Source organism: Gopherus flavomarginatus, chromosome 4 (assembly GCF_025201925.1).
Source record: "Gopherus flavomarginatus isolate rGopFla2 chromosome 4, rGopFla2.mat.asm, whole genome shotgun sequence".
NCBI lineage: Eukaryota > Metazoa > Chordata > Testudines > Testudinidae > Gopherus > Gopherus flavomarginatus.
Window position 1 is genome coordinate 72426009 of NC_066620.1, and position 21860 is coordinate 72447868.

The following is a 21860-nucleotide window of genomic DNA, read 5'->3' on the forward strand; positions in this document are numbered from 1 at the left end:
TTCTTCTCTAAGATCTTACAATGTGTTTGCTCACTGCCTAGCACAATGAGGCTTCAATGTCGGTCCTATGACCAGTCCCTTATCATCAATTATTGTTTTCTTACATGGTGGAATGAAATCTAAGTCATTCAATAAAGCCTCTTATTACTTCAATGCAGGTCTTCAATGTAAAACTGACTAAATTAGGGTGACCTTAGATGATGCTGTAATTAAGCTTTTAATAACTTTCAAATAACTGAACATTGCATAATTGTGTTAGAAGAGTTAGCCAGTAAGAGTGGATTTGTGACCATCTGTAAAAGGAGAAAATAAGCCTAATGTGCATGCTTCCTTTCAGCTCTGAAGCTTAGCACTCATTGGCGGTTTTCAGATACCAGAAATTTATTCAGATACAACAGACTAATTAAAAATCTACAAAGCATCAGAGAAACCTGTATCTCTACCAGAAGAATGAGGCTTTGGAGAAGAAAGTTTGCAAAATTTATGTGCAGGACATGTGTGTGATGTGATGTTTGGACATTTATGAGCTACACTTCAGTGTTTTACAGTCCCTAAATTTTATGGGTCATAAAATAATAGGATCAAAGAATTAAAGATGAAAAAGGGGCTGTTAGATTGTCACATCCTTTCCCCTGCCAGTGAGGGCTATAGTGTCATGACAGAGACTAAGTTTAGTATCCATTTCATACCTGATGCAGTATGCATGCAGCTGTAGCTAAACTAGAGGGGTACAACAGGCTAAAATAGGCCAAGCCTTCTGAATCTTTTCAAGGAGAATCCCCAAAGATATCAGCATTAGTTCAAGATTGGATCACCAGATGAGGAGCTCTGTGTTTATATAACAGTCTGATTTAGATTTAAAATTTCCTTAAGCCAAAGCTTTCTTTTGTGTTTTTAGAACACCAAACATTGTCAGCTCTCAAGTATACAATAAACACAAAAAAAGTCTTTTTCCTTCACTCCTAGAAAGTTCACCACTTAGCACAGTACTTCCTGGATGTTGGAAATCCAACGCTTTGTTGTAATTTCAGGACTGAGCCAAACATCTATGTAACTTCACCCATCAGCATGGTATCTGAGTTTCAAATATGGCTGTGGCATGCTGTGCTGGTTAATTCACATGCATTGAGTTCTCTTGTGAATCCTGAACATTCAAATCCCAGATTATCTGAATTTACAGCCACCAAAGTCATTCCTTACCCTATGTTGAGAGGAAGCTGAATGCCTACAGTCATCCTTCCTTTTTAAAACATAATTGAATCACATACTCATAACTCTTTCAAGGTCATTATTAAACAGATGACTTCTACATGGGCTACTTATGCCACTTAATGTCTCCCCCTTTACTGGAGTTTCTGGCTGACCGTTTGACAGAGTGGTAATTAGCAGTATATCCAGAGCAGTGGCATTATAACTAGTAAAGACTCTACATTACCTAAAAGTGTTAAATGATCAACAGAGCTATATTTAAATTAAGCCAACCACTCAGTTGTTTTAACAGCCAATCTGAATATCCTTTTGTATCAAGCAGATTGATAAAAGCTTTCAGTCATACAATAGTAGAATCCTCTGTATTCCTAGAGAGAGGAGTTTTTTCCCTATGAGCCTATTAGTAAGGCAAACCTAGATACTCCTGGAGTAATCAGCATTCTGTGCTTATAATACTGAAAACTATGTACAGATGTTTCTTGTGTTCATCAGTGCAAGGTGCCTGAAATTTGAGTCTTAATGCCTATTAGAATCTTTCCTGGGGGAATCCAGAAATGGCTTAGACTGATTCCCCACAAAGAAGTACCTAATTCAGATATACTTATGACTATGAATCATCCTGTTTTGAACAGATATAATTAAATACCAAAGAGTCCTAAACGTGTTCTCCATTTGTAAGCAGCTATCATTTCTACCAACTTCATATTAAATCATGGATATTTGAAAATTAGTAAGTGACACTAAATCACTTAGTGGTGTTATGCATGAACTCACATCTGGGATCTAAGGATAGGCATTAACAATTGTAATATCTCAGTTTTTTTGTAGATAGTGTTTCCCCACTATATTGAAAATCTAGCTGTACTTTCAAGGTGCAAAGTTCTGGAAAGTCAAAAGTAGTGGCACAGTACTAACCTGATCTAATAGGAAACCATTTGTTGTACGTGCTGTTAGCAGTGGATTAAAGATATATAGCTCACTTCCTTCATTTCCTAAATGTACCAAAGGATATTTGTAACAGTGTCTTTCTGGCACTTTGACCATGCATTCTGAGTGTTCCAATGGTGAGGGCGGATGAGCAGGAATGATGGATGGTCGAGTATCTGATGGATAATACTTGTATTTTCCATCCAAAAATCTGTATCCAACATAATTAAAGTTTCTTTTCAATATTTTTTTCCTCTCCAGTGCTCAGTGACTTCGATTTTTCCCCATCACTAGTCTTTCTAACATAGAATAGGCACTATTTATCAAAAACAACATTTCTAGATAAAAGTAGCTCCAGAATTGAAGTACAGCATTCACTTCAACTCTGCCTTGGCCAGGCCAGGCCTTCTAGGTAAACAATGGCTAGCACTGTAGATCACTTTAGGCTTCTTAAACAGTACATGCTACTGGTGTTTCTGTTGCCAAAAAGCAGCTTATTATATGAAACCTATACATGTACTTTAACTGATGCTAAAAGCTCCATCAGTGTTGCACTGACAGTTTGTGAAATGGCTAACTTTCTCCAGCTTCAATATCACAAGCTATGTGTAGCTGGACACTGCTAATTATTCCCCTCTCTATACACACTACAGAGGAGGCCTTAGGAAATGTATTTTTTAAATGTAACACTGTTTCCCACAAGGAGCCCATGGAAAAACTTATCAGCCAAATGCGGGATTTGTATTCCTTGAGACTGAGAAGCCAAGATCACACCATGAAGAACAGTGCTGTTGACCAGAGTATTTTCCTCTCTGCAAATCCAGTTTTCTATTTCTCACTTTTTTGAAGTACTAAATGGCTATTGATGGGATGCTAACACCTGTACTCTCCTCTGCTCTCCTGTAGGTCCCATGTGCAGCTACGAAAACTGGTGGTGAAAGCCCTCCACTACACCCCAAATGCCACACAACAGATCTGAATGCCCAGGAATGTCTATTCACCCCCGGTGTGTTTCCTTCAATCTCCAGCAGATACTGCTCTACTGCTTCTGCAGCATCATATACACCAGCTGACTCTCAGCTGATCAGCATGAGAGAGGAAGTTACATCTTCTCCTGGTTACAGCAGAGAAGAGAATGCTGCAGAAGGAGTGCAGCAGTACTAGTTGCTTGCTGTCCCAAAGCTCAGACAGAAAAAGATCTTTGGCCCTGTTTCCAGACCCTGTAGGTAGGGGACGAAAGGAAATTGCTAAAGAGAGATCAAAACTATATATTTTTCTCTCACTTGGAAGGCAAGACCATCCTGTTTCCTCTCTCTTCATCAGAATGTAAAAGGTCACTATTCAGGGTAATTTGCTTCTTTCTGGGTGGCTTCATTTCAGTGTTTTGCTTATGTTCAATGGCTGCTGGCCTTCCTTGGACTTTTCTATGGTCTTTTCCTCCCTCTCCCATCTTCACTTAGTGTATAGGAATTGGAGAGTATTACCTTAGTCTGTGAGCCCTCTAGGGTCTGAGCTTTGGCAACTAGCCTGAGCAGTCACTAGTTCAATGGATAGATTATAGATACGATCAATCTAATACTTTCAGAAGCATCAAAATTCATTTGTTTTAATATTTATATTGCAAACCTATGGTTTCAGTTTTCTTTCAACAGGCACCAAAATATTTTAGCCAGAAACAAAAAAACAAAAAATAGATTTTTGGATGCAAAATTTTCACCAGCCCAACCAAACTGCCGTGTGCTCAGTCAGTCCCAAATGCTGTAATGTGGAGAATGGGTTATAGAGAGTAGCTCTCTAATATTTAATCATCCCTTGAGTGTCCCAGCTTGAAAACATCTCCATCTGACAGCTCAGCCAGTGAGGAAACACAAACCCATTGTACAAACATTTACATCCTCCTTTTAGCTGTCAACAATCTAAATAGCAACAGGGGAGTGAAGGAACATCCAGAGACATCCCTGAAACAGTGAAAGCATTTGGGGACTCCCAACACTCCCCCCCAGCAGTCTTATTTACATACCTGCCCTGCTAAGTGGGTGACTGTTAATTTGATGCTATTGGCTAGCTAAGACTTGTTGTTCTCCTCCGCTTCGCACTGAACACAGAGGTCATTTTAAGCCTGCCGATGCAAGCAGGGTTTTCCCCCTTCCTAGGCCAGTAGCTGTTGGTTGCTTTTGGAGTTGTTGGGGCACATACTGGGCTATGCAGGGAGAGGACTTATTCTCCACAAATATGGAGAGCCAGGAGGGAGGTGAGGATCAGCTCTCTTAAGGGAGAAAGTTGGGCTGGGTATTTTTAGGGAAAGCCATTACTGGGGATTGCAAAGGTCCCATTTGGAGATGGATGGGCTTATAAGCCCGTCCAAAAATTGTTGTTTCTGTGCATAGTTATTCCCCTATACACACTGAGAGACCTCATTCTCCAGCAGCTAGAACACTGGGACTGGGATTTGGGCTCTACTTTTGGCTCTGCTATGTTACACTTTGCAAGCCATTTTTCCTCTTTCCAATCTTATGGTTTTATTCTGCAGCCCATTGCCTCAATGTCTGAGCACCATCCACATAAAATGAACAGCAGTAGCAGAGTCCTTAGTAAGCTTCATGAAGTCTCTGGCACTTCTCTCATTTTGCAGTAAAAATTCTGCTTGGTGCAGGGGTTTGGTTTTCAATTTTATTAATTTACTTGTCTGTTTTAATTTAATGAGTATTTCTGTCACCAGGGCAGATGCCATTTTGTGAGGCACAGTTGGTGTGACATGTTACATAGGCTCTCATAAACACCAGCTCTCATACAGAGTTCACTTTGTTATTTTCTTTACTCTAAAAAAGTCACTTAAACTATGTTTGCTCTTTACATATGGAACACAATATTCTTGTACAGAGGGGGAGTGCAGAGATTAAGTAAAGGTGCCGTTCTTTTACATCTGACATTTCAGAGAAAGGTAACTGAGTACTGGACACAGGAGAGAAGAGAGGAAGGTATTGAAGAAAAAGGTATCTTAATAATGTTATGAGCTGGGTGAAACCTTGTTGTGGGTTGAGTTAAAACCTCATTCAAATGGCTGTGTGAATGAATTTCCCATTAAAGACAGTTGTAAGGGACAGTTAAGGGCCATACCTAAACCAAAGGCTAATTGAGTCTGCTCACAAACTTGTACCAGGTGGGCAGAAGGCTCAACTGGACATTGTGACCAGGTGGGTGGGGAGGGAACACCCAGAAAAATGAAAAAAAAGACAAAGGGAGAGACAGCCTGAAGGAGCAGCTTAAAGCTCAGTGGCTGACTCTGGAAGAAACCTGGGAAGAGGTTTTTTGGGTCAAGGATTCAGACTGAAGAGCGTTCTTGGTGCTGTGAGCAAAAGAAGCAGTTTCCTGCTATTTCAGAGACATAGGACTTCCTACATTCTTTGTAAATAAACAAAAACTACATCAAAAGAAGATACCAGACTCCATCAAAGTCTACTTCCAACTGGAATATCCCAGGGCCCCCCAATTCAGCTAGCCACTTGGGTTAAAAAGCAGCAACAGTGTACAGAGATTATACCCAAAACTAACAAAAACCCCAAATTTACTGGAAACTTAAAAACATAAGAACTGCCATACTGGGTCACACAAATGGTCCATCTAGCCCGGTATCCTCTCTCTGGCAAAGGCCAGTGCCAGATGCTTCAGAGGAAAGCAATAGAATAGGGCAATTTCAAGTGATCCATCCTCTGTCATCCAGTAGTTCTGCAATTTCATATATGAGTTCCTTCAGAACTCTTAGGTAAATACCATCTGGTCATGTTAATTTATTACTGTTTCATTTATCAATTTATTCCAAAACCTCCTTTACCAATACCTCAGTCTAGAACAGTTCCTCAGATTTCTCACCTAAAAAAGAGTGACTCAGGTATGGGAATCTCCCTCACATCCTCTGCAGTGAAGACCAATGCAAAGAATTCATTTAGCTTCTCCTTAATAACCTTATCTTCCTTGCATCCTCTTTTAGCACTTTAATAATTCAAAGCCCCCACTGATTGTTTGGCAGGCTTCCTGCTTCTGCAGGGGAAAAAAAATTAAGTTTTCTGTTAGTTTAGATAAATGCCTCTTGAAACATAAATCAGTAATGATGTTTATGCACCCAAAATATTCTATTACAGGAATGAAGACATTAAAAAGTGTTGAAAGAAGCAGCACAGCTCTAATTGAACAAGTCATTCCAACAATGAACATAACCAATGAACAATCTCTGCCATCTACCATAGGAGGTCAGAAAAGTTGTTAATGTTTGTTAATTGTTTCCATGTTTGAGAGAAGAAAGCCATCACTCTGTTTTCATCAGAAGCTGCTGTAATCAGTCAGGCCTTGTGAGTTTTAACAGGCTTTTTAAAGTTCAGTCTCATGAAAATGATTTATTCTTTTATTTATCCAGACACATTTTTTGTTCAAGCACTGGATATCCCATATATAACCTTGCCAATGCTTTGACTTCTCCAACAGCTGGTATGTGTTGTTCCTGTGCAATCTTTTCTGTTCCTGTATCCTGTCTGGACTCCATTTTTGAAAATGCATTTGTTCCTCCTGTGTTTTCATTAGTCTTATTTATAGAAATAGAAGTTTATGGATTTTGTTTTCATAAAGGTGTCTGAGATGCTTTATATTCTTACTCCATGGGACTGCTTAAATGAGCACAATCATTTTACACTAACTGTTACATGTCATTTCAGCTGGACTTTAATGAGTTATTACAGTATGATTGCTATCATTTCCTGTAATACTGAAAAAAAAAATAGTGCAGGTAAAATGGCATATAGACATGACGACAACTTTTCCACACCAAAATGTCTTGAGTCTTCAAGTAAAGTCGTGTAGGTAATTTACATGCTTTTTTTTTGGAAGGGCAAAACCACAACCCCATACTTAGCCAGGTTTTAACCCCTATTTACCACTACCAGGGAAAAGGATGAGAAAAACTTGTCTAAGAGAGAGCGCAGTTTCAGCCAATCCAAAAAATAAGCAGGAAAATCATACCAATAAGAGATTGATGTGAGGAGTTACAATGTGTGTGTGTGTGTGTGAGAGAGAGTGTGAAAGAGAGAATCTCACAGTCCCTATATTTCTTTGTCATACTTCCCTGACCTCTGGAGCATGTCATTACTTCTACTATCTCTCTGCACTGCATCATCCCACCACCATTCCATTGTTCATCTTTCCCACTACAGTGGAACATCCCACTAATTCCCCCTTTCTTCTGCATTTTTCTTCCTCCCTACCTTTAAATCACTGCCTTCACACCAAGCTGTGCTTTTTGCCTTTGATCTTATTGCTACTTCCCCTTTACCACATTTTTGTGCCCATTTACCACTTTTTACTTCCCTTCATAGCTTATTGGGCCTGATCCAAAACCCATGGAAGTCAATAACAGTCCGTCCATTGACTTCTGTGGGCTTTGGATCAAGCTCTCAATAAGCTTCGCTTTCTTCTTGATATAATCACATTCTTTCTATTTCTCTGACACTGTTGAAGTATAATCTGGAGAAAATCAAATCTACACCCTCTGATATAAACCATTTGTCATCTCCCTAGCCAAGCCTCAGGGGGTTACTCTGAAAATCTGTCATGTGTAATGGGACTGTTGGCCCCTTACTAAAACTTGGGAGGTGGGTTGGTTGGCCATCTCCCAGTACTAAAAAAAAAAGAGGAAGTGCTGATGATATGGTGACCAGATGTCCCGATTTTATAGAGACAGTCTCGATATTCAGGGTTTTGTCTTATATAGGCGCCTATTACCCCCACCTCCTGTCCTGATTTTTCACACTTGCTATCTGGTCACTCTAGCCCAGTCATTTTCAAACTTTTTTCTGGGGACCCAGTTGCAGAAAACTGTTGATGCCTGCTACCCAATGGACCTGGGGATGAGGGGGTTGAGGTGTGGAAGGAAGTCAGGGCCGGGGCAGAGGGTTGAGGTGCAGGAGTGAGGACTGCGGGGTGGGGCTGGGAATGAGGGGTTCAGGGTATGGGAGGGGGCTCTGGGCTGGGATGTAGGAGGGGGCAGGGCTCTGGGCTGGGAGTGCAGGCTCTGGAGTGAGGATGGGGATGAGGAGTTTGGGGTGCAGGAAGGGGTTCCAGGTTTTGGGGGGCTCAGGGCTGTGGCAGGAGATTGGGGCACAAGGTTGGGATGCAGGCTTACCTCTGGTGGCTCCCGGTCAGTGGCGCAGCCAGGGTGCAGAGCCAGGCTTCCCGCCTGTCCTGGCACCGTGGACCGCGCTGTGCCCTGGAAGCGGACAGCAGCAGGTCCAACTCCTAGGCGGAGGCATGCAAGGAAACCAGCCAATGGGAGTGCGGAGTTGGTGCCCAGGGCAGGGACTGCACGCAGAGCCCCGTGGTCCCTCTGCCTAGAAGCCAAACCACTACTGGCCATTTCCGGGGCACAGTGCAGTGTCGGAACAGGTAGGCACTAGCCTGCCTTAGCTAGGCAGCACCACCAACAGGACTTAACATCCTGGTCAGCAGTGCTAACCAGAGCAACCCACTGCCTGACATGCCACGACCCAGTACTGGGTCGTGACCCAAACTTTGAAAAACGCTGCTCTAGCTGATGAGAAACCAGAACCCTGACAGTGACAGTCCCCAGAGGCAATGAGGAGAGGCAGGCAGGGCTTTGGAGCAGAGCCTGGAGCTGGAGTGCAGAGCAGGTTCAGACAGTGGAGCTGCAGGTTTTTGTCTGGAGCTGGAGCAGAGCAGGAGCACAGCTCCAAAGCCCTGCTGACAGGGCAGGCTGGCCAATGAGGGAGTCAGGAGGCCAGAGGTCCCGTCCTCTGTGAGCTGGCGCTGCCTCGGCCAGAGCAGGGCTGAGCTAAGGGGAGAGCAGGAGCCTGAGCTGGGGAGCAGGGCCGTACCAGACAGAGAACCAGAGAAGCAGATAGAGCTGAACAGAGCCACAGCAGCCAGAAGGCCTAGAAGAGCAGCCCAGGGTGCTGCACAGGAGGCAGAGCAGCAGCACTGAGGCAGAGTGGAGCTAGAGCAGGAGTAGTCTGGAACCAAGTGCGGTGAGCAGCTGGGGAGAGCGAGGGGGAGCTGGGCAGGGAGACGCCCCAGCCAAGGGAGAATGTAACCCCGACGTGGGCGGGGGAAACACTGGGAAGAAGGGTCCTGCTACCTAGAGCCTGAAGGCGTGTGGCCACCGCCAGAGCAAATGTCCAACCCACAGCATCCCTGCAGCACAGCCAGGGCCTGGGTAGGAGGCCTGGGACATGTGAGAAACAGTCTGTGAACCGTCCTTACATTCGAGAGATGGCTTCTTGTGATGTCACCATGCCACAGAATGGGGTTGTGTTTTCTTTTAACCATTCCCATTTTTTCCTTATTTTTTTTAATTGGTTGCTGTTTAATAAATTGTATTTGCTTTGAACTGTGCATAATGATCAGTATGTCAGGGAAGCATCCAGTGTAGAGATATTACCCCAGAGTCAGGATGGGGAATAGGGTGTCCCAAGTGACCAGAACAAGATTGGGGGGCAATCTCCCCAGAATCTGGGCCCAGCCTTGTCAGGGTAACAAGGACTCTGCTGCACAGGAGAGTGAAACGGGAGTCCTCAAGGTCAGGCAGCCCTCTGGATAAAAGGAGTGGGAATGAGGACTCAGATCCTTTCACTAGCCAATTCCACCGGGGTAGTGTATAAATCAGGAAAATTCCCCACAATAGCAGGACCATTCCCCCACATGCCAACAAGGATTGTTGTATTTATAGTTTCAGCTCACATCTTACTCATGGATGTTATCCCTAGATAATCAGAACACATCAGATCAGCAAAAACCCAAAAATATCCATGAGCTAAACTTTGTGAGATCAGTAACTTCTAGACTATTTCATCACCTTAGTACTATTAATCCAGCTTTAATTTCATCTCTTCTTTTTCTTCTTTAACATCCACTCGGAGAAATTAGTGTCTCTCTTAGGAGATTTCCATTATTGGCACTCTCTCCACAAGCCCAGAAAGTTTTCTATTAAGAGTAGTACAACTGTTGTCCAAAAGCAGAATAATCTCCCGATGAGCATCTCTTCTACAATCAGCTTTTTCACTAGAATAATCAATCCTCAATTTTTTGCCAGCCACATCATTAATTGAAGCATCATTGTTGGAAAGAGGCTTATCCTAAAACAGGGAAACTGACTGTGTGAGAACCAACAGCTGCTATACTTGTGCTCTATCCTTTGGCATGACTGACTATTAAGCATTCCTGCTTCTTTGCAGTGAAAAAAATGTTACACTTTCTGCAGGAAATAATCCTGAAAAGGTAGAAATTAACAGGTCCTATAATAAATGGCAACAATTTTCTATCTACTGTGCATATTAGTCCCCTCCTATTTTCTTAATAAATATTTAGTAAAGATCACAAGTGATAGATTGACAACTACTGGGTACTGCAATTCTCTAGCCATAGAAGATGCACAAAAGATCAGCCACAGTGCAGCCTTCCCCATACTACCATGGCAACAGCATCACAATTCTTCTGTAGAAGGGAAAGACCCATTCAGTATCTAAGCCATTTCCATCTTGGACCTCTTTGCCAAAACCACTAACAAAATCTCTCATCTTCATTTGTGGATATTTATACATTTACTGTAGCTGCCAATGAATCTAGCTGAGCAGTATAATCAAGTCAAATTTATCAATTTAAGTCAAATGGTCCAAATTTCTTATACAACACAGTGAAATCTTCTGTCCATTTATCCTCCAGTCTTTCTTAAATACTATATTGATTTCTATCCATAACCTTAGGACTGCAGAGCAGTAGTTCACTGGTTTTGATCTGTGGACTATTTTTGTCAGAGATCTCCTCTCATCGACACTGCCCATAAAGTAGTTAATCTGGTAGGCCACCAGAATCAGCTCTGTGAAGTACTTGACATTTGAGAATCCCTGCTAAAGAATAGGTATCACAAGTTAATAGCTCACTGTAGTTATATTTTAAGGGCCAGATTTGGATCTTCATTACATTTGTGTAAATCCAGAACCACTCCATTAATTTAAGTGATGTTATTCTAGATTTGCAAAGGTGGAGGTGAGATTAGAATTTGTCCTTAGACTGCAGTAAAATTCCCTCCCTGCTCCTAGTAGAATTCTAACCAACTTTCAGTACACACTTGTTCATTGCCATGCTGAACTGACACTAGTGGAACTATAACTTCAGAGGGGAGGGTGTAAATGGATATTTTTCAGCCCATCAGAGAGAGAGTTGGACCTTTAAAAGGAATTCAAGTCCCAACTCTAAACCAAACCTGGTTTCCACCAATTTCAAGAGGTTTTTGGCACTTGTAGTCCAAGGGCCAGTAGAGCTATAGATCTTAGAGAACAGCCTGCTGGGAGAGGAAGTGGAATAAAGGTACAGTAGAACCTCAGTGTTATGGACACCTTGGGAATGGAGGTTGTTCGTAACTCTGAAATGTATGTAACTCTGAACAAGACATTATGGGATGCTTCTCGGACCACTAAGAGCAGGAGCTCATATCTGAGACTGCAGACGTCAGCTTCTTCATCTCCTACCTGTTAGGGGCTACCATCTGCACATGGGGTTGGGGATAGGCAGCTGGTTCTAACCCCTTCATAGATTCAAAGACTCTAGGACTGGAAGGGACCTCGAGAGGTCATCAAGTGAGTCCAGTCCACTGCCCTCATGGCAGGACCAAATACTGTCTAGACCATCCTGGATAGACATTTATTTAACCTACTCTTAAATATCTCCGGAGATGGAGATTCCACAACCTCCCTAGGCAATTTATTCCAGTGTTTAACCTCCCTGACAGTTAAGAACTTTTTCTTAATGTCCAACCTAAGTCTCCCTTGCTGTAGTTTAAGCCCATTGCCTCTTGTTCTATCCTTAGAGGCAAAGGTAAGCACGTTTTCTCCCTCCTCCCTATGACACCCTTTTAGATACCTGAAAACTGCTATCATGTCCCCTCTCAGTCTTCTCTTTTCCAAACTAAACAAACCCAATTCTTTCAGCCTTCCTTCATAGGTCATGTTCTCGAGACCTTTAATCATTCTTGTTGCTCTTCTCTGGACCCTCTCCAATTTCTCCACATCTTTCTTGAAATGCAGTGCCCAGAACTGGACACAATACTCCACTTTAGAGTACTCCAGCACAGAGTAGAGCAGAAGAATGACTTCTCGTGTCTTTCTCACAACACACTTGTTAATGCATCCCAGAATCACGTTTTCTTTTTTTGCAACAGTATCACACTGTTGATTCATATTTAGCTTGTGGTCCACTATAACCCCTAGATCCCTTTCTGCCATTCTCCTTCCTAGACAGTCTCTTCCCATTCTGTATGTGTGAAACTGATTGTTCCTTCCTAAGTGGAGCAATTGGCTGAAAGGGTGATGAGTGAGGCACATTGGGGCAATGGGTGCGTGATGGGTGGGTGCACGGTACAAGGTGTATCCCTTTAAAACTGAGCTGCTCCTCCAGAGCATGGTGTGCAGACAGGAGCTTGGGCTCCAGCTCCAGCAGCAAACACTCCATGTTAGGTTCCAGCAGGAGCCTAGGAAGTTTCTTTTCTGGGCTCAGACTGAGCATACAAGCTTGTTCCCTTCCCGGCCAAAACAGGGGGGGTGAAACTGTGCCCACAGCTTATAGGAAAGCAGTGCAGACCTTAGCACTGCTCCTGCCAGCTGCCCCCCATGTGACGAGTAGGGGACGGGGTGGGGACAGGGATCCCAGATGTGCCTACCTTTAAGATGCAATACAGGCACGGTACAGTATTTCCTGGGGGAAGGAGGCGGGGGGAGAGGCGGTTGTCTCCACTGCTGCCTGATTGCTTACTTCCCATTCCACATGATGTTTGGTTGACTGGTCAGTCCATAACTCTGGTGTTTGTGCCTTTGGAGGTTCTACTGTAGTGTACTTCCTCAGTGTGGGAAGAGACCTGGAGAGAATAGTAGCCTGCTGGCAGGAGTCTAGTGAGGAGATAATTGGAGTACAGATTTCACCTGTGGTGGATTCCCCACCAGGTAAAGGCAGCAGACAAGCATATAAGCCAGAGAAGGGAGCAGCCTGGTGGAAGGAGGGAGAAAAGTGAAGGGGGATACTTGCGGTAGGAGCAGATGGCTGCTTCACAGTTTAGCGCATGGGTCTGAAGCCTGGGGTAGGAGGACAGTTCCCCTTTCCCTCAGGTGAGTCACCTCGAGCTGACACCTTGGAGAACAGCAGATAAAAATAAATTATTAATGTTATTATTATCATAGTACCTACGTGCCCTAGTCATAGACCAGGGCCACATTGGGCTTGGTGCTGTTCAAATACAGAACAAGACAATAGAGGTTCCTGCCCCTGTTGTGGAACCCTGTGGTTAAGGGATGACTTAGAGGGAGCTGGACCTGGAAGGATGAGGGACTATTTGTGCAACCAAGAGGTGAAGGACTGGCTTGTTTATCCAGAAGCAGAGAACTTTTCAGTTTGGCCGGAGAACTGACCTATCACTCAGAGTCAGAGGATAAACTATACAACTTACAGAGGGAAACTGAGGCACAGTTGTACTCTGACTGTAAGAGGCAAGCTGCTTTGTCTAGCAGCCCTAGAAATGTGATTTCATCATATTAAAAGTTATACTTTGAGACTTCTAGATTCAGTATGGAATGGACTAGCAGCATGGGGAATGCAGCTAATATGGTACATAGCTAATACAGTATGCTGGTGTGAATTTCAGTGTAATAATATGAAAAGATCTGCCTACAGCAAGAGAGGTGCCTATAGCTACAACTCACAATAGTTAGGTTCAGTCACTTCTTTACTTCAGCTACTCTCTAAATCCACATGTAGTGCATCAGAGGAATTCAAAAAAAGATCTTTGAAACACTTGACCTTCTGTGAAGTCTTAAACAAAGTTCAGCTGGATACATTTGTCTAGCAGGATTTGTATGGATTCTTTCTTTTCTTCCAGAGTTTTTACAGCTCCCAGGATCAATGTCACACACTAAAAAACACTCCACCAAAACTGAACATTCAACTGCCTACCTTACTGCGCTATCTTAAACACTCAATATTGTTAGATGCCTGTTTTTTCTAATTGAAAAATCTGATTTTGGGGGGATGCATGTCCATTGTCTGTGAGATTGTGAGGAAACTTAAGTAAATACCACACAAATATGGATTTGCAGAACTCACTGCAAAGAACTTTAGTGCTCATTTTGCACATAACATAATTTAAACAAATCTCTTGCACTGAAGCAGATTTTCTGACATCTGTTAATGAAAATGTCTTTGCCTCTTATCTTTCTTTCATTTGGGATGCTCCAGTTTAAACAAGAATCTTTCACATCAAATTTATCTTTCCAATATATTTAAAATTTAGCCTTCTGTTTACCCAGTTTTGGATCTGAACAAAAAGAAAAAAAAAACAGAACAAAAAAGGAAACTTTTTTCCAGAGAGGTCACAGTGCAGAAACTCAAGGTTATTATGCAACGTCATTTGAAGTTGGCTACTTGAACTTGCATTGTACCAACGCTTTACACATGGGGGTTATATAGGATTTTTTAAAAACTCCCTTCTTTAGAACCCTTTTCTAGCTTTGATGACAACTCCTTTGAAATTGCTTATTTTTCAAATCAGTGGAGAGTGGTACAGAAGAGTCTCCTGGTATTCTAGAACACGAAGATCCTTACACATGTGCATATATTGTGAGTGACAGCAGTATACAGAATGAGCCCCAACAACATAATCAGAAACTCAGAGTTAAGAAAACAACATCTGCTGGAATTTTTCCTACTTAAAAGATGTTTTCCGACTTGTATATTGACCAAGTGCTCTAGTATGTTCAAAGACCTATTACATCAGCTCTGGTGCCAGTGATATAAATACAGTGGAGGGATCATCCCTAAGGATCCAAGCACACGTGGTTCAAGTCATATATGGAAGTGGAGGCCAGCTGCCTTGACAATACCATCCTTCCTGTCACTGGACCCACAGAGAGCCTTTTGTGGGCTCAGGAATCTGCAGTTATGGAAGGAACAGAGACAGAAGGAAAGTGCTTTGTTTATAAGTCTTAGAGACCATATCCATCATTCCCCTGGCAATCACTGATGAATCTGCAACAGCTGAGGCTTTGAGGCTAATTCTAGGCACAGTGAGAGGCAGCAGAGTCCCTGGCATCACAGCGCCAATGAAGCTGGAAGGAGAAAATGGGGACCCTGGAGCCACCGCAGAAGCGCAGTGCTCTGCATGGATGGCTCAGGCTCAACATTGCCACCTGGATTTCAGAGGATCTTCAGCTAACTCACCTACTAATTTCATGAAGGATAAATGCAGTGTTGTCATCTCTCACAATTGTATAGCAAGCCTAGTGGTGTTTGGTGCCTTTATTTAAAAAACCCAGGCTTCTGGATTCATGTGACTATGTGATCATCTCAATTTAAGTTTCTATCCCTCTGGGTTGCAGAAGAAAGCTTAAAATGTCATACACACAAACACCCCACAAAGGCTCTGATACCAGAAGAACTATAAAAAGAACCTCAAAGGTGTTTTTTTAAGAATCTCAAGATTCTTGGGGGTTGGCAATACTGCAAATTCACTTCCTACAGAACTGTCTAGGAAAGTCTCCATGAGGGAAGCCTTAGAGTTTTACATATCCCGCAGCAACTTACCAATTTTTCCTCCCATAGGAAAAGAAGCATTAGCTCACTTTAAATTAGTAACACACTATATTAATCAAAAGAAACAATGGGATGGATTCTTCTCTGATTTACACTAGTGTAGTTTCATTGACTTCAGTGGAGACACTCCCAATTTACACTGGTGTAAGAGGAGACAGTCCCATTATCCCAGGGTCTCGGAGTAAGGGTGAAGGAGTTGAGGGGGCAGGTGGTGTTCTTTTCAATCCTTCTGGTCAAGGGCCAGGGCCCAGGCAGAGATAAATGCATCCTGGAGGTGAATGCCTGCCTGCAAAGATGGTGTCACCAGAAGGGCTTCGGCTTCTTTGACCAGAGGATACTGCTCCAAGAAGGACTGCTAAGCAGAGATGCAGCCCACCTATCAAGGATGGGGAAAAGCATATTTGGATACAGACTGGCTAACTTAGTGAGGAGGGATTTAAATTAGGTTCTATGTGGGCACGTGACCAAAGCCCACAGGTAAGTCAAAAACATGGAGTCCTGGGAGAAGGGTTGGAATTTGGGGGCGGGGGAAGCAGGGATAAGGGAAAGATAAGAGAGAACATGGGAGGGGAATCAAATTAGTATCTTGGATGTCTCTATGCTAATGCGAGAAGTTTGGGGAATACGCAGGTAGAACTTGAAATGCTAGTTAATAAACACAACTGTGACTTAGTTGGCATCACAGAGACTTGGTGGGATAATATGCATGATTGGAATATTGGTATAGAAGGATACAGCTTGCTCAGAAAGGACAGGCAGGGAAAAAAGGGTGCAGGTGTTGCCTTATATATTAAAAATGTATACACTTGGACTGAGTGTAGGACACAGACTTGTTGAAAGTCTTTGAGTATGGATAAAAGGTGTAAAAAAAGCCAAGGGTGATGTCATGGTAGGGGACTACTACAGACCACCTATCCAGGGGGAAGAGGTGGATGTAGCTTTTTTAAAACAACTAATAAAATCATCCAAAGCACCGGACTTGGCCGTGGTGGGGGACTTCAACTACCCAGACATTTGTTGGGGACATAACACAGCAGGGCATAGATTATCCAACAAGTTCTTGGAATGTACTGGAGGCAATTTTTTAGTTCCAAAGGTGGAGAAAGCTACTAGGGAAGAGGCTGTTCTAGATTTGATTTTGACAAATAGGGAGGAACTGGTTGAGCATTTGAAAGTAGAAGGCAGCTTAGGTGAAAGTGATCATGAAATGGTAGAGTTCATGATTCTAAGGAATGGTAGGAGGGAAAAGAGCACAAAAAAGATAATGGATTTCAAGAAGGTAGAATTTAGCAAACTCAAGGAGTTGGTAGGTAACCGAGGCCTGATGAAATGCATTCTAGAATACTCAAGGAGCTGACTGAGGAGATATCTGAGCCATCTGCGATTATCTTTGAAAAGTCATGGAAGATAAGAGAGATTCTAGAGGACTGGCAACTATAGTGCCAATCTATAAAAAGGGAAATAAGGACAACCTGAGGAATTACAGACCAGTCATCGTAACTTTTGTACCCAGAAAGAAAGTGGAGCAAATAATTAAGCAATCAATTTGCAAACACCTAGAAAATAATGTCATAAGTAACAGTCAGCATGGATTTGTCAAAAACAAATCATGACAAACCAACCTAATAGCTTTCTTTGACAGGGTAACAAGCCTTGTGGATGGGGTGTATCTTGACTTTAGCAAGGCTTTTGATACAGTCTCACATGACCTTCTCATAAACTAGGGAAATACAACCTACATGGAGCTACTATAATAAGGTGGGTGCATAACTTGTTGGAAAACCATTCCCAGAAAGTAGTTATCAGTGGTTCACAGACAAGCTGGAAGGGCATATCCAGTGGGGTCCTGCAGGGACCGGTTCTGGATCCAGTTCTGTTCAATATCTTCATCAATGATTTATAAAGTTTGTGGATGATTCCAAGCTGGGAGGGGTTGCAAGTGCTTTGGAGAATAGGTTCTAGAAAACATGACCTATGAGGGAAGATTGAAAAAATTGGGTTTGTTTAGTCTGGAGAAGAGAAGACAGAGGGGACATGATAACAGTTTTCAAATACATAAAAGGTTGTTACCAGGAGGGGGGAGAAAAGTTGTTCTCTTAACCTCTGAGGATAAGAGAAGAAGCAAGGACAGTTTAAACTGGACATTGGGAAAAACTTCTTAACTGTCAGGGTGGTTAAGCACTGGAATAAATTGCCTAGGGAGGTTATGGAATCTCCATCACTAGAGATTCAGAGCAGGTTGGACAAACACCTGTCAGGGATGATCTAGATAATACTTAGTCCTGCCATGGGTGCATGGGACTGTACTAGATAGAATCATAGGACTGGAAGGGACCTTGAGAGGTTATCTACAACAGGGTTTAAGTCTATGGAAAGACTTCCAATATTGGTTAGATTTGTCTCAAAACCTTTAAATGGGAGACTTTTCTTTCACTCTTGAAGTATCAAGCTGAAACACTTACTGTAGGTTAAATCTAAAATAAGGACATCCACTGCCCAGTATTTCAGCTTGATCCTTCAAGAATGAAATAAAAGCCTCCCATTTGAAGGTTTTGAGGCAAACCTTTGGAAATAAACACAGAGCATATATCCTGAGAAATGGCACATACAGTACTGTATATGATTGCAAATGTTTACTGTAGCCACCTTGAAAGAAGCAAACCTAGACACACAGTTGTGAATTAGGGCAGCAATGGGGTTACCGACTTGAACAATAGAGGAAAAAAAGACAGTAACAATTCAACTAAAATGATGGCGCAGTAAGAAGAATAGAAAAGCTAAGTGAAAACTAAGAGTATGTTTATATGATTCCCGGTTTGAAGAGACATACTCTAGCTCTGATCAAGCTAGCAGGCTAAAAGTAGCATGTAGCCACAGCAGCACAGGTGGTAGGAGATGCTAGCTACCCAAAATATGTATCCATCCAAGATGCTAGGCATGTACTCAGGGCAGCTAGCCCCTCCTGCCACTCACATGACCATGGCTACTTTCTATTTTCAGCATGCTAGCTCAATGAGACCTAGCACATGGATATGTCTCCTCCAGCTGGGAATCTCACCCTCACTTTGAAGTACAAAACATACCTTTAGAGACAAATCCTGATCCTTTTTCAGGAGCAGCTCCACTGATCTTAAGCAGTATTTGGTTTTTAAATACTTTTAGTATATTAAGGCCAGATGAGACCTTTATGATCACCTAGTCTAACCTCCAAATCTTAGCTCAAACGTGTCTGCTTCCTTCCGGGCCTCCCCACTCACTGACTGCCAGCCTCCCTCGTTCTCGAATAAACATTCATTCCAAGCCTTTAAAATAACCCTACACACTGTTTCCACAACCCAGTAACGCCATTACTGCCTGGCACTTCAGCTTGCCAAAAGAGGTATTTCAAATTCATAAGGCAAGGGAAGAATGTTTTTATTTGATAGTGTATCACGGTAACCCACATAGGCCTCAACCAAGAGTGGGGCTCATTGTCCTAGCCAGTATATAGATACAGTGTGAGGTCGTCCCTGCCCCAAAGAGCTTACAGTCTAAGCAGACAATTCAGAAAGGGTGGAAGAGGAAACAGCAAGGTGGAGCAACTTGCCTGAGATCACAGAGCAAGTCAAGAAAAGAAGTCATGTCTCCTGACTCCTCGTCTAATATCCTGTCTGAGGGCCCACGCTATTCTTTTATCAGAGATGTTAATTTTTTGCTTAATTATTTCTCCTAAGCATTTCTATTATTTTATCCTATTTTTCTTGTCTATGATTAAAAAAGTGGAGGGGAAGGACTCAATGGTCTGCTTCAGCCACAGTACATTGGCAGAATGAAGAGAACACAAAGCAGTCATAAGGCCCTCTTCAACCCACTTGGAGTCAAGCATCCAGCATTGTGACCTCACCAGTAGCCAACTGGTCTCTACCCCACCCTGGTAGAGTACTGCAGTTCAGGGGGGGCTGAGCTTGGGGCATTCCAAACCCCTAGCTCTTCTACAGTGGCCCATAGGGGCTGTTGCCATCAGGACCAAAGTGGAGCAAATCTCCAGTGGATCCAGATTTCAGAGCCCACAAAAGCTTATGCTCAAATAAATTTGTTAGTCTCTAAGGTGCCACAAGTACTCCTCATTCTTTTTAGTGAATCCAGAGTCTGCCTGCATTTAGGAAATGCTGCAAAACCTTCTAGTTAGATTAAGCTTTTCCACCAGGACCAAAATGACATTCACAGCATCAACCACCCCCCTATTCCCCACTCTGACTGCTTAAAAAATTACCTACCTCAACCAAGTTTTCTATAACCCAATAATGGAGAAGAGCCAGAGACTCCAAGAATTCACTAGAGATTTTGCTATTGACAATCTATTTTACACAGAAGGCACTCTGATATCAAAGTGATGGGTAGCAGAACAAAAACCTAGGAGGATGAGTGTGACCTAAGAACCCTTCAGTGCCAACTGTCAAGGTGGTTACAAGAATATCCTGATCCTGGTATGTACATTCTGGTTCAAAGATTATCATGGGAGTTCTTAAATGAAAGCCAGGGTCACACTGGTCATTAATATAGTTGTGAAATGTATGTACAAATACCGTGTAAGGAGTTATGTGTGTATAGTGAAAATAAGGTCTGAATCAAGGCAGAGTTGACAAAAAGGTTTTCTCTCAGCATGTAAATGAAGCACTATAAGCCAACATAAGACAAAGTCAGGCTGATCTTAGTACCCTTCCAGGAGTGAATCAACCCCTGAGTCATGCTCCCTGGTGAGAGGGACTGGACACTCATAAAGATGTTAGGTTGCTGCCTCTGCAGACAATACAACACTCCAACCTGTTAGGTCACTAGAAGCACATACTCTACTGACCTTATCCAGCAGTGATGTTTTATAATGAAAGCAAAACAAGTTTAGTAACAAAAAAGCATGGATTAAGTGATACCAAGTAAAAGACAGAAGGTAGAAATGGTTACAAGCAAATCAAAGTGAAAACATGCATCTAAAAGTCTAAAATTTAATCTAGCATGATACAGTCTTTGTTCAAGATGGTTTCTCTCACCCAGGGATGAAAGTAACTTAAAAGGGCCGCTCAGAGGGGACAGGCAAGTGGGGCAATTTGCCGCAGGCCCTGGGCTCCACAGGGGCCCTCATGAAAGTTTTTCAGGGCCCCTGAAGCAGGTCCTTCACTCGCTCCAGGGGCCCTGGAAAACTCTTGCGGGCCCGGGCCCCCTGAGCTTCTTCCACTTCAGGTCTTTGGCGTCAGGGGGGGTCCTTCTGCCCCAGGGCAGACCCCCCCCCCAAAGCGGGACCCGCCTCCAAAATGCCGGGTCTTCGGTGGTAATTTGGCAGTGGGGGGCCCCCACCGTGGCTCTTCGGGGCACTTCAGTGGTGGGTCCCAGAGCAGAAGGATCCCCTGCCGCCAAATTACCACAGAAGCAGGGGCGCCTCGCTGCCGAAGACTCCAGGCCCCCTGAATCCTCTGGGTGGCCCTGAAGGATTTACCAGTATGCCAGAGTCCTGGGTGGGGGTGTGGCCTCAACTGGAAGAGGTGGGGCCTTTCAATATTTAAAGCCCCAGGGCTCTGGCTGTAGCTGGGAGCCCTGGAGCCTTTAAATCACTCCTGAGATACCAGCTGCAGAGGCGGCTGGGAGCCCCAAGGTCCAGGGTGAACTGTTGTCAGCAGGAGGAAAAAAAACTTTTGTAGTGATACTTAAGATAGCCCATTTAAGACAACAGTTCATCTTAATTAATTAGGCTCTTAGAGTTGATTGGGCAACTCCCACCTTTTCATGTTCTCTGTATGTGTATATATCTCCTCACTGTATGTTCCATTCTGTGCATCTGATGAAGTGGCCTGTAGCCCACGAAAGCTTACACTCAAATAAATTTGTTAGTCTCTAAGGTGCCACAAGTACTCCTGTTATTTTTGCGGATACAGACTAACACGGCTGCTACTCTGAAACTTGACATTTCTGTGACTGTTCAATGGAGAAGGGCCTGAACACTATATGGGAAAGCTTCAAAGGGGCTCAGGGATTGAGGTGCACCTACTTTTAACTTGCAAGACAAAGGAAGGGCTGGCATAGCTCAGAAGACTGTTTGGGTGGCTAACAGACCAGTGTCA